Source organism: Macaca thibetana, chromosome 4 (genome assembly GCF_024542745.1).
Source record: "Macaca thibetana thibetana isolate TM-01 chromosome 4, ASM2454274v1, whole genome shotgun sequence".
NCBI lineage: Eukaryota > Metazoa > Chordata > Mammalia > Primates > Cercopithecidae > Macaca > Macaca thibetana.
Genome location: NC_065581.1, coordinates 55671757 through 55689131, shown reverse-complemented (window position 1 = coordinate 55689131; position 17375 = coordinate 55671757).

Below are 17375 nucleotides of genomic sequence, written 5' to 3'. Positions count from 1 at the left end.
TTCTATATATCAAAGGACTGTTATCTCTGTCTTTAAAAATTGAATTGATTTTCATAATAATGAATGTGAAAATGCTCAATAAGTAGAATGTTCTAAATCTACTTCAGTTATGGAATACTACTTTTTGTTTGCTTTTTGTATATGTGCATTTATCTGTATCTTTAAAAATATAAAAGCAATGCCATTTTCTAATGTACTGGAGAAAATATGTGACAAAAGATGTAACTGCTAAAAGACATGTAACTTCTAAATAAGAGGGATATGTTAATTTGGCATAGTGAAATACATTTTTAACTATTAGGTTGGTGCAAAAGTCACTGCAGTTTTTGCTATTGAAAGTAATGGCAAAACTGCAATGACTTTTGCACCAACCTAATACATAACTACATAACTGATGACCTACCAAAAAAATGGCTAGTAGAACTAAACTTGCTCAGTGGAAGAACACAAGGTCTCTAGGTAAAGGCAGTGCTGGTGTTCAGACTCACCTGGATTTTTGCATTTTCTAACCAGAAACATTCAGACAAATAATACACTTATCATCACAGGTAGTAAGAAATTTGTTTATTTTGTATTAATGCCAGTATGGGTATTTTATCTGACTATATGGAAAGAATTTATTTTTCTTATTATCAATAGCTGTGAATTCAGACACATAATTTTAAACAAAACATAATTTAATATGACTTCCTCTGTACACTGTGCAGGACTGGGTTTTTGTTCTTTTATATTTCAAGCTGAATTTTAACTGCCTCAGGAAGGAAGTTAGATATAAGTTTGCCTTGAATTTATAAAATAGTTTTCTTCTCAGGAACTCAAAATTACTTGCATTTATTCTTTGAAAATGTTTGTCAGGCTGCCAGTCTTACTGTGTTCTTTTATGCACTAAGATGTGCCTGGCAGAATGTCTGTTAACCTCTCCTGCCTTCTAATCAAGAGAACTGGGCAGACTCAGGTGGAACTATATGAGTTATAGGTCTGATTTACTTATTGACACAATAAAACTTAGACATCCATGTGTTTGTGAAACTTCATCAAAGTGGTCACCTCAGAAGGATAAACATTTAAAAGAGTTGTTATTGTCTCAAATGTTTAGTGCCCTTTTTGATAAGGGATGGCATTGCCTTCAGAGCCAGTGGATGGACCCCCTTAGCACCACACATCACTCTTTCATCTTTCATCCCATTCCTCCTTCCTCAAACACAGCTCCCACCTATTTTATTATTGTTTCTCTTTTTGTTGCCTTCTATCAAATTATCCCCATGAGGAAGATTTTGTCACCACTGTAAATATGCAAAGAATGATAAACCAGCTCCTGCCTTCACAGATCTGTTTAACAAAAATGATGTTCATAAACATAATGTTATGTTATGTTATTTTTTTAAATTTGCTGAGGTTCCTTTTTTCATTTCTAATAAATATACAATTTCTTCCCCTATCATTGTTCACACTTTTGTAATCTTTTCCTTAAAGGGCAGGTTTTTACTGAAAGTTTTCTGTAAGCCAGAAACATTCTGAGTCCTTTGTTTGCATAATTTTAACATTCAACACAGCTCTGTGGAATGGGAACTATTATTCCCATGGAACAATTTTTAAAATGAGATATTGAGAGATCTCAAGCCTATAGTCATAACTTGTAAAATGTTCATAGGCAAGCTTGATGTTGCCCATTTTCAAGTGATCTCTGACCAAGGCAGGGAATATATGGGAAGGTGACACAGACATACCACTAGCAACACAGAGAGTGAGAAAAATATACTACAAAAATACTAACAAGCAAAAAGTTTGCAGTAGAGTAGACATGACTCCTCATCCTCCAGTTTTCTATTCATCAAAGAAGCAGTATTGTGCTGGGCATGATTGCATGCCAAGAAAGAAACCCACCGTTGGACTCAGCTGACTCAAATTTTGTGGTGCCTGAAGAATTTTAATTCAGGGGCCTGCCCTTTAAGGAAAAGATTACAAAAATGTGAGCAATGATAGGGGAAGAAATTGTATATTTATTAAAAATGAAAAAAGGAACCTGAGCAAATTAAAAAAAAAATAAACAGTATCCCAAGTTTCACAAAATAAATAAAAGAACACATTAGTATTACTAATTAATAACCTGTGTATCTAACATTTATTTCCTACAATTTTTGGTGTATACTCTCTGACTGTCTCTTCCCATGGCAACAATTTTGTGACATAATTTTCTAAAAAGAAAATAAAAAGGTAACAGTCAATCTTTCTTCTGACATGCTTGATAGAAAGTTGGGTGTACTTTTAAAAGTTATTGACACAAAAGTGTTTGTGTATGTCACATTTCTTTACTAATAGTGCCACATCTGCTCAGACAGTGCTCCTTGAGAGGGGACAAGTCATCACAGAACTGAAAAGACAGCAATTGGACCACCTTAACTGTGTCTTCCTTGAACCATACCAGCCCTCACCAGATCATTGGTGTGCAGAGCATGAGGTAACTATGAAGCTTTGTCATAGTAACTTCTGGATAGGAAGCAATGGGGAAGACTCTGAGTCACTTCCCTCTTCTTTAGGTCAAAGACGCGGTTCCAGATGAATGATGACATTTACTGGGCCCAGATCTAACTACTGAAGGCAAAAATGGCAGCCTATTGGCCTACCCTCAGCCCCAGGGCCACCACTGGTGAACAGAATGTGGGACCTAAGCTAGGCATCATGCCATGCTCCCAGCACTTCTCCACATACACTATGAAGAATTCTCCTACTCATTTTTTATTAGCTTCTTGATAAAGCCATCTCTAACTGCAATATTTTTCAGTAGTTAGGAGAAGTTAGGAGGTGGCAAGTAACACCCATGGACTATGCAACAATGGAAGGTTTTAGCCAGAGAAATATCTGGTTGAAAGAAAATGCAAAACTCCAGGTGAGTCTGAACACCAGCACTGCCTTTACCTAGAGACCTTGTGTTCTTCCACTGAGCAAGTTTAGTTCTACTAGCTATTTTTTTGGTAGGTCATTAGAACTTTGAGAGACAAGAAGACATTAAGGAGAAAAATTTTCTCCTTCCTAATGCTCTAAGAAAGAATGAGTTTTGGATCCTGATAGACAAGGTCTGACTCTATTACTATTTTTATAAAATTGGAGTAATACATGTGGTGTAACGTTGAGTAGAGATTAAATGAAATTTTTTTTTTTTTTTTTTTTTTTTTTTTTTGAGAGGGAGTCTGGCTCTGTCGCCCAGGCTGGAGTGCAGTGGCGCGATCTCGGCTCACTGCAAGCTCCGCTTCCCGGGTTCACGCCATTCTCCTGCCTCAGCCTCCTGAGTAGCTGGGACTACAGGCGCCCGCCACCGCGCCCGGCTAATTTTTTGTATTTTTAGTAGAGACGGAGTTTCACTGTGGTCTCGATCTCCTGACCTTGTGATCCGTCCGCCTCGGCCTCCCAAAGTGCTGGGATTACAGGCGTGAGCCACCGTGCCCGGCTAAATGAAATATTTTATGTGCAAATAACAGTGTAGTGCTTGGCTCATATATGTTTTATGATAAATCTTTATCATTTTTCCTGAACCAAATAGGACCAATATTTTCCACCAGTGGAATAAGTTTGACTGCTGTACACTTGGCAGGTGGGGCATCTTGTTGAGCACTGGAAATTCAAATATGCACCATTGCACAGCCAACCTCAATCTCTGCTCTCTATGTTTGATATTGCACTTTTGAGCATAGTATGCCAGATCCCCAATGGATTGAATCTGTGCTGTAAATCTCTGCTCACTTGACTAATTCTGAATGTATTCATCACTAGGATACTTTGTGTTGGCCGCTTAGTGACTTAAACATCCTTTGATGTGAGTGACCTTTGCTGCCTTGTTCAATCAACTAAATTAGATTGCGTTCAGTGTTGTTGCTGACCTGTCTGAAGCCTAGAATTATCCAGGTCCTGTGGCACCAAGGGCCTGGCTACAAAGCTAAGTCATTTGATTTCACCCGGAGCATTAGTGCTTCTCTTTGCTGCTGTCTCATGCTGCCAGGTACTCAGCCAGGAGGAGAGTCTAACGCAGTCTCTTAAGCCATCCCTAAAGGTGGACGTGAAACTGCTCTCAATAACAACATAGTTGAAAAATACAAATTGGCTTCTAGGATGACAAGTTTGAAAATCCACACTTACCTGAATAGAAATTGTAAGGGCCAAAATAATGCTCACAATTGTGCCTGCACTCTCTCTCTTACTCTTCAAAAGAACTCTGTAAGGGAGCTATATTGTTATCACCATTTCATAGATCAGCATTTAACAAACTATGGCTCGTGGATCTGGCCTGCTACCTGTTTTTGTATGATCCATAAACTGAGAATGGTTTTCACATTTTTTAGTGGTTGAAACAAAATCAAAGGAAGAATAGTATTTTGTGACATGTGAAAATTACATGAAATTCAAATTGTAGCGTCCACAAAGTTTTTTTCGAACACAGCCACATCCGTTTGTTTACATATTATCTATAGCTGATTTGGGTCTAGAAGACAGAGTCCAGTAATTGTAACAGAGACCCTATGGCCCACAAAGCCTCAAATATTCACTATCTGACCTTTTATGGAAAGCTTTCCTGACTCCATTTACTAGACAACGAAGCTCAGAGAATTCTGTAGCTTACCTAAGGCTACCTTAAAAATCAGTGGGGAGACACATGAAAACCCATGTCTGATTGCTCCCAGAGATCATACTCTTAACAACTACACACTGTCGCTGTAGTGCTTGATTGTTATGAAATCAGTGAATTTCACACATGAAAAGTAAATCACATTGTAGTGACTCTTTGGTTGTATTTTCTATCTAGAACATTGCAGAAAGGTTTGGCAGAAGGTGACTGCTACCACTTCTGTAAAGTGGCGTGCTGCTGAATTTAGGAGAGTGTTTTGTTTTGCTGACATCTGCACAGCACGGTGAAGTTCCGGTCCTAGTTCAAGTGCAACGGTTGCCAGCCACAAATTATAAACACTTCTGCTTCTAACCTAACTTCAGAAGCACAGCACATATGCTAGGGTTTTGGAATTGGATAAAAGGTATGGGGACCATGCCCAAGAAATAATTACAAATGATTATTCAAAATTATACATTCGGTTAATTGCCAGTGAAGAGAAAAAATAATCCCTTCCTGGTTTCAGAAGCCAGAAATAGTGGCAAGATTTGGTCCATTAAACCAATGAAAAAAAAATTATTATGTCAGAATTATTCTCTCACAGCAACATTTTAATATCCAATATTCATTTTAATATCCGCTTTTAAATGCATTTATAATATTTTAGTTTGCACCTTGACAAATTGTACATTGTAGATATTAGGGTTTAAAACAATCATACAGCCTGGTTTTTTAACTATAAAAATGGCATAGTGCTAATATTCAAGAGTACTATTTTGTATTCTGTTAGGGCACCTAAGCAGGACCATGAAGGATTGAGGGATATCTTTTTAAAAATATTTGCAGAGATGTGTAGACAGGGGCACAGTGGCTAACTAATAATTAGTTTGGGGATTATATGTTGACTTATGAATTAACAAATTTGTCATTTGTATCCCATGCCATCCATGTTGTCAATGGTTTTAGGATCTTTGGAGTGAAACACTTGATCTACATTTGTTTCATGGTCTGTTCTGGAACATGTTGTCCTCCAATGATTGTTATGTTGGATCTTAGGATGTCTATTTTTATGACTTTGCAGCAAAGATACATAGCACAGCTTGGAAGAGCACTGCTTTGGTTAAACTAGTATTTACCTTAAGTGGAAAAGGGAGATAGTTATTAGAAAATTATACAGAGTAAATGTCTTGCCTAAAAATTAAAATGGATATTTCTAAACTTTCTTTTTTACTTTTGGGTATCTTTGACTCATTTTTTGGACAAAGTTTGCTTCAAAACTAAGTTATTTTCAAACAGTAAGTAAAACATGAATTTTCATCAGGTTATGTTTTCTCCCTCCTCTGAGTCCTCTTAGTATTTTGTGTACATGGCTCTTACTGTACTTTTGATCTTTCATTACAGCTATTTATTTACCTCAGTCATTCTACATAGCCCTATATATTATTAAGTCATTGAAGGCAGGTACCAAATCTTTAAATGATATTTTTTATTCTGGTTCTATGATAAAAGGGAAAGCATTAATTAAAATTGAGTAAAACATTTAATTGTGGAAATGTGTATTATAAGGAAAGCTGTGTGCTTTTGTTTGACAGACACAGGGAAATTAGGTGCCACATAGTTTTCTGTGTTCAACTAAAGTAAACCTGACTACTTACAATGTTTGATTTGCTTTGATCATTTGCAATGATGAAAGAGAGATATATATGTAGCAGAGAGGGCAATTTGTATTTTGAAGAAAAGGAAAATAAGGAGAAAGGAAACTTGAGGGAGAAGTAAGAGGGCTAGACATGAAAAGAACTTGCAGTTCCTAAGGCAAGAAAAGTATGAAGATATAATATTAGGAGCATTGGAGAACATGCCCAGTCTGAACAGTTTTCAGCATTATCCTTCTTTCAGATACAATCACAGTATCCAAACATTTTCCTCTTTTTTCACTGTCTCTAACATTTATTATTTAGTATATGCAGGACATTCTGCTAGGAACCATATCTATACCTTATAGGCTATGTGTCTCAAATTAATTTTAAAGAGGTAAATAGATAAATATGACTATTTTAATTTAGGAGAATAAATCTGGTCTGAACAGACTTTGTGGTTAAGACATTAATGGGCATATAATGTGTTTTGAACCACAGTCAATTAATCCAATGAAAGATGAATCTGCTTTAAAATATGGTTTTTTCCTTATGTGGACTTTGAAAGCTAATTTTTTTAGTTCAGATTCTAATTCTGCCACTTACTAGCTCCTTGTCCTGTGAGACCATTAAAGGAGATTCAGCTTCAGTTTTCTCATTGGGTGAATGGAGATGTTAGTAAAGCTGAGTCAATACAATTTCTATGATGATCAATTAAGATAATGTAATTAAAACACTTAGCATGTTATAAGCATTCAGTACATACTAGTTAATACTGTTATACTGAGTCTTGATTTATTGTGCAGCTGTCCCTATTATGACTCTCCTGTCCTATGGGGCAGATATTTTTGAATGGATAATTAATGCTGGTAAAGTGTAAATTTGTTAATTGGTCTCAATAAGCTAACATTTGTCCACTTAGAATGCTTTATGAAAAGGGAGCTGTCTCAAGCCCAGGAGACCCTGATATTCTCTCATTCATAACAATGCACAGAATTTCCAATCCAGATTATCTTTCCATTTTTATTTTAAATTTTGATCCTGCTCTAAATAGTCAGATGTATTCAAATATATCTTAAAATTAATTCATTATTTAAATTAATCTGAACAGAATACCTAAACCATTAGTGTGTTTTAAAAATATAATTCTAGTGCATTATCTTAGAATAGTGTCAACACAACTACCCAGTAGCTCTTTACTGTGATTATATAACATCAATTCAAGAAGTAAAAGGTTGGACTGGTGCAATGGCTCAGGCCTGTAATCCCAGCACTTTGGGAGGCCAACATGGTAGGGTAGCTTAAGCCCAGGAGTTCAAGACCAGCTTGGGCAATATAGGTGGGATCTCCTCATCTCCGCAAAAACTTAAAATTAAAAAATTTGCTGGGCATGGTGGTGTGCGTCTCTATTCCAGCTACTCGGGAGGGAGGATTGCTTGAGCCCAGGAAGTTGAGGATACAATGAGCTGTGATTACACCACTGCACTCCAGCTTAGGTGACAAAGTGAGAACCTTGGATTCTGCTGTTATTTATGAAAATGAGGCTCTTACGTGGACCACCTTATTGTTTCCTACTCAAATGTTTAAAAATTATCTTTAATGGGTTTCTCAAAAATTTCAGAATTCACACTTGAAGTACAGGGTATTTGATAATGTGTTTCTTTCTGCAGAACAGCCAGATCAAACTGATTGCAACCACAGAGCCCTGGAGGAACAGCAAATATGCCGTCTTGTCACTAAATATGGTAAAAGCTTTAGAGAAAAGAAAAATATTCCATTCTCAAATGGCAAATTAAATGTTATTTTAATAAACTGCAATGATATAGAGTACACAATTCCCAATCTAATTTCACATTATTTATTTAAAATATGCATTAGCACAAAGACAAATAAGATTTGTTTCAATGAGAAACTAATACAGATATAATTCCTCTCCACTTCTGACACGTATATCATTTTACAGCTAAGCAAGCAACATCTTTAAATTTGGATAAGGCAAATAAATCAACTTTGCACAAGTTGAAGAGGGAACATTTTATGTGGGAAACTATTTCTAAGCTTGAAGATGGAGAAATTATGGTTTCTCTCTAATATAATCTTGTTTAACCAAATATAGGTCCTAGGAAGTGTGTGTGTGTGTGTGTGTGTGTGTGTGTGTGTGTGTGTGTAGAACTAGCAAACAGGAGAATATAATATCTTTCCCTATACAATTAAATAAACTAGGGCTCATCAAATAGGTGTATAATAATGTCATGAGAGACCGATTTTATAAGAGATGGTAAAGAAGGAAAATCATTCCTAAAAGAACAAGTTTTAATATTTTATCTTTGTGGAATTTATTAAACATCTTGATGTCAATATTAAATTCTGGTAATGCAGCCTCTGAAGTTAAGACTTAAGAGGTTTTTTTTTAGCATTACTAGAAAATTAGCATTCAATGACTCAAATTATGATGCCCAGGCTAGCAGAGAAAGCATCATCCAGGGACTTAGAAATGCAAATTCTCAGGCTCCACCCAGACCTACTAACTCAGAAACTCTGGGGGTGGACATCAAGAAATCTGTGTTTTAATGAGCTCTTCAAGCAATTTAGATGCATGCTAAAGTTTAAGGACTCCTGGTCTCAATCAATTCCTCAAAAACAAGGGAAATTTGATGTATGTAACCAAGATGTTCAGGAGCAAACACATGAAATCATGCTTAGGTAACTTACTTAAGTTTGCCACTATTGCATTTTCCAGATGCTTTCGAGTCCTATTTATTTTACTCCTTTGACTAAATTAAAATGCAATTTATACAATGCCCTATTTGTTCCACTTTTGCTATAAATTCAAGTTCAATTTTATTTTGATCTTTAAAACTGGTCTTGACTGCATTCAAGGTAACTCCAGATCAATAATTTGAAGCTCAGTGCTATGACTCTTTTTGCCAATCTCACTTATCATAATGGCTAGTTCTACCTTGTCTAGTTATCAAACCAAGTTCCTATTTCTGAAGCATTTATGCTTCATTCTTATATTTCAGTTTCTTGTCACCGAAGATACAATGTCCACCCAAGCATGTGCCTCTGACTACTCTTTCCTACTCTGCAAGGGTGGAATAATTATTAAGCAAACTAGTCAGAGACTAAGTCATTGAATAGGCCATTCTTCACCAGCATGCAAGAATACTAGTGGTGTGTATGAGAGCAAACATGGTTGGGTAGAGGGACAGATGGTAGCAGAGAGGGATAGGAGTGTAGCAGGAAGCACCCAACAGCATGCCAGGTCTAAGTTTAATGCTACTTCTCAGCCAAGCCTTGAAGGTGGTGGGGCATCAGGTGCTTTCTTATCAGAGAATCCCAGAAGGAAGAAGAAACAGTGGATTGAAAGGTCCTTGTGGCCAGCCATCACTATCTATATCAATTGCTCTGAGATAAACCAGCAGTTTATATGCTCCATTTGCCAATATTTGGGGGACTCATCTTACCCTTTGTTTGTATTTCCAAATGTTGAGTTCTGTTTTGGGCCATCTCTTGTGGTACAAAACATCTATATTATACTTCCAGTATTTTAAGTTCTGCCTTCCTCTCATCATCCTGGAGAAACTTCACTTATTCCATGCCCCATTAAAAGTCATTCTGGTTCTAACTCTAACTCTTAGATCTTTCTTTACAGTTCTGCTGTAGTTACTCTGTCAAAGCCTGGTTCTATTGTGAAATAGAATAATCACTTTATTCAGCAAATGATATCAGGCTAGAAGAGATCTTTGAAAATGTTGCACTTTTGAGTTTGAGTTTTCATCATGATAGACCATCTGGATAAAGAGAATTTCAATAGATGACACACTTAGAATAAGAGAGCCATCAAAAACTTCTTTGGTGGTTACTTTTAGCCTAAGGCAGTTTTATGGCTGTTGGCATCTTGAGAATTTATTTATACACGTTCATAAATGCAGAAGCAGTATTTAAGATACATAGCCAGTATCTTGGATTTTAATCAGGAGTTTCCAAGTAAAGATTTTAGGAGAAGTCCTTAACTATTTAAAAGACACAATAAATAATAAAATAAACAGATTTTTAGCAGAGAAGACCCATTTATTTTGCAGACATTAATAAAGGAAAAAAAGGACCGAAAAAACCTGCCATTTGCTCGTCTCTTCTCTTTCTCCTGTCTTTACTTCCTTTTTTGTTTCTCTGTCTCTCTGCACTATCTTACCTAGTGTATTAATCGCTTCAGTTATAGATTCCAATGCAGATTACTTCCCCATCTATCTCATTCTTCTCCATTGAGCTCCAGGTACATACCATTAATGCATACCTATAACCTGGGTACCCATTAATGGGTACCCAGGTGTCTCATGGTCAACTGAAAAATAATCCAACTGCAAATGACTCACCATCACTGTGCCCTGTACCGTTCACACAAACACACATTGAACATGCTCTTCCTTCTACATGCCTTATCTAAGCTAAGAAGACCATGCAGTTTCCCAAGATAAAAATATTGGAATTATCTAAAATTCACCCCCTTTTAAATAAAAATAATACATTTGTTATTAATTTTTATTTCAATTCCATAGTATTTCTCAATTTTTCTCCTATTCTTCCCCCAATGCCACTGTATTAGTTTGTCACTCATTACAAATTTCTTGGATTACTGAAATAGCTGCTCAGTTGGTCTCCAAGCCTCCAGGTTTCCTTCCAGTCCATCTTTTGTATCACTTCTTGAGATTTATTTTTAACAAAAATAAAAATAAAAATAAAGGTCATTCTGTACCTAAGAGCCTCCAAAAATTCCTCGCTATTTCCAAGGTAAAGTCTACTTCAGCTAGGCACATAAGACCCCTTACAATTTTGCTCTAAAATCTGTTTTCTATCATTTACTGTTTCTCCTTTGCACCTCCATAAATGCTAAGTTCAAATCACACAAACTTAATTGTTTTAGAAAAATACCTTTTATGCTCTTTATTGGGGAGTCGGGGGGTGGTGGGATGGAGTCTTGCTTTGTTGTCCAGCTGGAGGGCAATGGTGCTATCTGAGCTCACTGCAACCTCCACCTCACCTCAGCCTCCTAAGTAGCTGGGGTTACAGGAGCCCACCACCACACCCAGCTAATTTTTGTATTTTCAGTAGAGACGGGGTTTCACCATCTTGGCCAGGGTGGTCTTGAACTCCTGACCTTGTGATCCACCCCTCCTTGGCCTCCCAAAGTGCTGGGATTACAGACATAAGCCACCACGCATGGCCCTTTTATGCTTTTGTTTCTTTTTACAGTATATATTTTTTTCTTTACATAGAGTATCTCTTTTTTTATCTTACTGTCATGCAGTATCTCCACTATGGCTTCTCAAATGGCATGTTAGTTGTGTGTTTGTGACTCCTTGCTCATTGAACTGTGCTCCTGGAAAAAGGGATGATGAGTATACCGTAGTTATCTAGCAAATAATGGACATTTAATTTCAGTGAATGATTAAACAAATCAATATAAGGCAACATGCTTAGTAAGTACACCTGTAAATAACAATTTTAGTGATGTTTGAATAAAGTTGATAAATGATTGAGTAGTAAATTGTACATATTTGAGGAAGGACTACAAATCTGGAAAGATACCAGTTTTCTTCTCATTTACTTGCAATGTAAAGGAAAAGTTATTTTCATGTTTAAAGTACACCATGTTTGCCATTTTACATCTCTGTCGAAAACTAACTCAAAAATTTTGTCAGAAATTTTCCTCATCTAATATCAAGTCAATCCTCAGTGTATAATATTAAGGAAATGTCTTTTAAGTGAAGTTTAATGTTGACTATGAGCCAAACAAAGAAAAACATTTTTGGATCTTTGCTGATATTAAGAAATAACTTGTACTGGTATTATACAGTTACATTAGATAAGAATCCTTAAATTTTAGAGATACATTGGAAACACAGATATGACTTGTGAGATGTGCTTCAAAATAATGCAAAATGGTGATGTAATTAAGAATGTAAACAAAAAATGCTTATCCACAGTTTAATGGGTGTATTAGTCTGTTCTCACGCTGCTGACAAAGACATACCTGAGGCTGGGTAATTTATAAAGAAAAAGAGGTTTAATGGACTCACAGTTCCACGTCGCTGGGAGGCCTCACAGTCATGGTTGAAGGCAAAAAGCACGTCTTACATGGTGGCAGACAAGAGAGAAGTGAGAACCAAGTGAGAGGGCTTTCCCTCGTAAAACCATCAGATCTCATGAGACTTATTCTCTACCATGAGAACAGTTATGGGGAAAACCACCCCCAGGATTCAATTATCTCCCACCAGGTCCCTCACATAACATTGGGAATCATGAGAGCTACAATTCAAGATGATATTTAGGTGACAGCCAAACCATATCAATGGGTATATAGGACAGGTGATGGATAATGAACATTCATTCAAATATATGTTCACCTTTGTGTATGTTTGAAATTCTCTACAATAAAGTTTAAAAAAGAAATACATTTTCCATCATGACCAGTGCCTACACAAATATGAACAATTAAAATGACATCAAATGCTTGTTGCTATTTGTGACATACTCTAATATTTTCTTTTCTATTCTATTTTTAATTTAAATTAAGCCTACTAAGGATGAATGACTAAATTTATTTCAGTCTTTGCTAAAAAGTAATGGCAAACACTGTTCTATGTCATAAAATAATCCTTCATGAATTAATCTCCCTCTTATCCAATGCCCACTTTAAAAATCTTCCATAACTCATATTAAATATTAACCTTCTCATAAAGCTCCTAATCTTTTAAGCATCTCCCTAATGTTACTCTAATTTCATCACATGGTTCTCATCATAAAGTCTGCGGCAGAAGAGTTTTCTGGGGTTGGTCTAAACAGTTGAAGACTGAGACACATTATGGACAAAGTTATGCTTGATTTCATGTATTGTCCTTCCTTCAAAAATTTTTTTTCTGACTCTATATATTTAAAGATAAAACAATAAGCAATATTGTCAACAATATTGTCCCAGATGATTAAACTGTATCCTTTATTTAAACTTGACCCTAGCATAAAAGAGTCTTCCTGAACGTTCACCCTTACCTGTGTTCTGTTCTGTGTAAAATCATCTGCAATTCTCTTTGTTTTGCTGGACTTTCTAGTGCTACATTCGGATTGTTTTTTAGCTTTGCAATTACAGAGAAACTTCCAGTTTCCTATATTCTCTAGGCATCCCAAGTCACTCCTTAGATTTTATTTGTACAGTCCATTTTTTTCTGATTAAAAAAGTTAAATGCCATTCTGTTTTTATTAATAAATACACTTGCTTTTACCCATGTCATTTGTTTTCTATGGTACAAGCTAGGCCTCCTGGGATGTGCCATTAACAAATAATAAACATTTTTTATATTGGACCAGTTAGTGATACTGTTGCATCTTATGCAGTCCCACTGAACTGCCTTTATTTTTTGCCCCTCCAACTTAGTTGGACTCTCAAATCTATTTTAACTGATCAAATAAGTATACTTCCTCAAACCTGTTTTCAAGTTTCAAACTTATTTTAACTTATAAAATAAATGTTTTACCTCAGACTTATTCTCAAGCCTCAAATCAATTTTAACTGGTCAAATAAATATATTGAAAATGAAAAACTGAGTACCACTAAGTTCTTGATATTAGCAAGCCATATAGGCATCTAAATATTGACAAATCAGTTTTTGAATTATTTAATAGATATTATCTACATTACTACATTTAAGAATAATAAAGCTTGATAAAAATGAATACATTTAACCTATACATTGTGTTATAATCTTTAACCCTTCAATAATTGTTCTTATGTATTTACATTATTTCTATAGATGTGTTTTAAGGTACTTGAGGCCTGTACCCCATAACTTTGAAGACAGTGTTTGATGTGTGCTAGCTAGTTTGACAGTATGCATATTGAATTAAAATACCAACTCATCGGCCGGGCACGGTGGCTCACACCTGTAATCCCAGCACTTTGGGAGGCTGAGGCGGGCGGATTACCTGAGGTCAGGAGTTCAAGACCAGTGGGCTAACATGGAGAAACCCCGTTTCTACTAAAAATACAAAAAAATAGCCGGGCATGGTGGCGCATGCCTGTAATCCCAGCTATTCAGGAGACTGAGGCAGAATTGCTTGAACCCGGGAGGTGGAGGTTGTAGTGAGCCGAGATAGTGCCATTGCACCCTAGCTTGGGCAACAAGAGTGAAACTCCGTCTCAAAAAAAAAAACAAACAAACAAAAAAACCCAACTCATCCTAGCTCTGTAATGTATTACCATGGTCTAGGGAGAAATAAGAACAAGATAACGTCTAGGTGTAAATGGAAAATAATTGGGTAAGCACTTGAAAAAAAATGACCTATAAGTAATTTTTGATTATATACATCAAGTAATATTATGGGAGAAAAAAAGCCTTGCATGAATTTGATGAGTCAATATGGAGTATAACATGGCAAAGTTTGTAACTAATCTAAAATCTATCATGTAGTACGTATAATAATCAATCCTGGTTGCCATCTTTAAACACAGATTTTGCCATTAACCAAACTCAGATGTGTTGCTATTGTGGTAGAAAGTTCATAGAATCTCATTCTAGTAATTGCCTGACATTAGATAAAGATAACTTAAAAATAACTTCCCAGGTTTATTAGGTATTAAAATATTTTACAGTCTCTGAAAATCATTGTCTGTAGGATTCCAACAATAAGAAATGGGTTCTGTCATTCTGACTGATGGAGTCATTGTTACTCTACGCATGTCACAGGGTGGCTGCATCAGAACACGTCCAATCTTGGGGGCACTAGGAGCAGCACCTGCTACTGGCATGCTCTACCTCTAAATCACTCTGTTCCAGCTAGTCTCTGACCTCTGATTATATGGGCCTTAAAGCTCATACATAAACATTTAATCTAGATGACATTTTTAATTATATTTTACTCTCAAATACTTAGTTTTAATTCCAGCATCTGGAAATCTACCCTTTTGCTAAACACTGAGTCCAGTGAAGAGAACTACTAAGAATTTAAATATTATTACTGTTTTTACCTAAGTAGAAAAACAATGCAAGAGGGATGATGATCTATGGTAATATTTGCCTTGTGCCCCTTTCAAAGGGGCACAACTTGTAAGATAGATGTCTTTAATATTTACATATTTTCATAAAGTAAAATACAATGTTTTATTTCATATGAAGGAAACCAAGTACAAATAAGTTTAGTGTCAAAAAGTGAGTTACCAGAAGGTAGAAGTAACATTAGGCCTTTCACCTGCTCTGTGCTCTTTTTTCCATTTCTATGTAATTTTATTTCAAAACAATGTCTTTTGCCTTAACTTATAATGCAAAATCTCTCTCAAATTCTTCATCTGAAAATAAAATGAGATCAGCACTTATTAAGTCCCTTCCCTATGTCAAGCACTGTGAAAGCACATGGTGTAGCCAGTATTGTTTAATTTTGTGTCACATGAAACACATTTTGTAAATGCTTTGCGAAGCAAAATATTTTTTCATACTTGAATTAGCAAAATACATAACAATTTCCTTCTGTCTTTAAAAAACAACATTATATTCTGCTTGAAGAAGAAAAACAAGAAATCAAACTTCAAGTATTTTAGACTTTCCACTTATAGAAATACATTTAGTTCTTAGCTTTATGGTAGATCCCAATTAACTAGAATACTTAATAACTATCTGACTTAGCCTTAGCAGTTAACTAACATTAAATTTTGGTAATGTGTAAAGCAACCAACACGCAAACCAAAAATACACAAACAATAAGAAAAAATAAGTTTCTTTCTGAAATGTAGGCTATTGAGTCTAACTGAATCTGCCAATCGAATTGAGACACATACAGATTATTAAAATGCTAAAAAGAAATTTAGAGGCAAAATACGCTAAAATTAAAATATACACTGAATGTTGTTTTCTAAAACAAATCCCTGATAAAAGGTTTTGTTGTTGGACTTTTTAAAAATTTACCTCTTTTTTCAGATGGAGTCTTGCTCTCTCACCTAGGCTGGAGTGCAGTGGCGCGATCTTGGATCACTGCAACCTGGGCCTTCCAGGTTCAAGCAATTCCTCAGCCTCCCAAGTAGATGGGACTACAAGCATGCACCACCATGCCCGACTCTAAATTTACCTAATGAAAGTAAAATAGTGATCATTCTGTCAAAGTCCAATTTTGTATATTGTGTCTGCAGTTGTTATAACCTTTCAACAATAGCACAAGGGCTGCTGTTGAAAGCAAGAGGTCGAGTGTTCTGAGGTCCTCAGTGAAGGTGCTCGCTGCTGTCACTACTGACACCAGGCTGTCCTCACTATACAGATTTTAGAGGAGCCATTCTTCAATTACGGTTCCCATACAACCTGCCTATGGTAGCTGAAAATCTAAAGGACTAACACAAAATCACCACTCCCTTCCCTCATGTACCAATTGCCTTTGAACTTGATTTGTTGAGCTCTACTCTTTTTTCCTTCAAGATGAATTCATCAGGGGTTTTCTTTCCTGCACAAAAATATATGCTAGGAAGACCAATACTTCTGGGTCTTTAAAGATGCCCAGATTCTAGGGTTAATGTGGCTGAAGTTTAAACTAGCACCCTTGCTGCATTAACCTATCTACATCTTCTAATACAAATGCCTATTCAGGTAGTTATAAAATGCCTATTTTAATGTATGGATATTAATGGACTATTATATTTTCCTAACTGCAGCTAAGGAAATGACTGGATTCACACATCAAGTATTTATCAGGTATCTTTTATTGCACCCTTTTTTAGGCACTAGGAGTACATTAAGTAACAAGTTAGGACAAATACCCCTCAAGTAACACAGGCTTTTGCTGTAAGTTGGGGTATTCTTAAAACATGTATGAAAACTTGCTGGCAGCCTCTGATTATCCTGATTATCCAGACAACCTTTTTTTTTTTTTTTAATTTTTATTTTTTCCACCAAAAGCCTACTATAACCTACATACTTGGAACAAAGTAGGTCCCCAGTATAACTGTTAAATAAATCAGCCAGATTGTTGAAACATTCATATTATAGGAGAAATGTCCAAACTTAACATACTAACCCTTTGTTAACTCAGAAATATTCCTCTGTATATCTCTTGCTTGTGTTTCTCACTGCTTGAAGCTCAGGTAATTCCCCTTACGTCAAGTGTTTCCC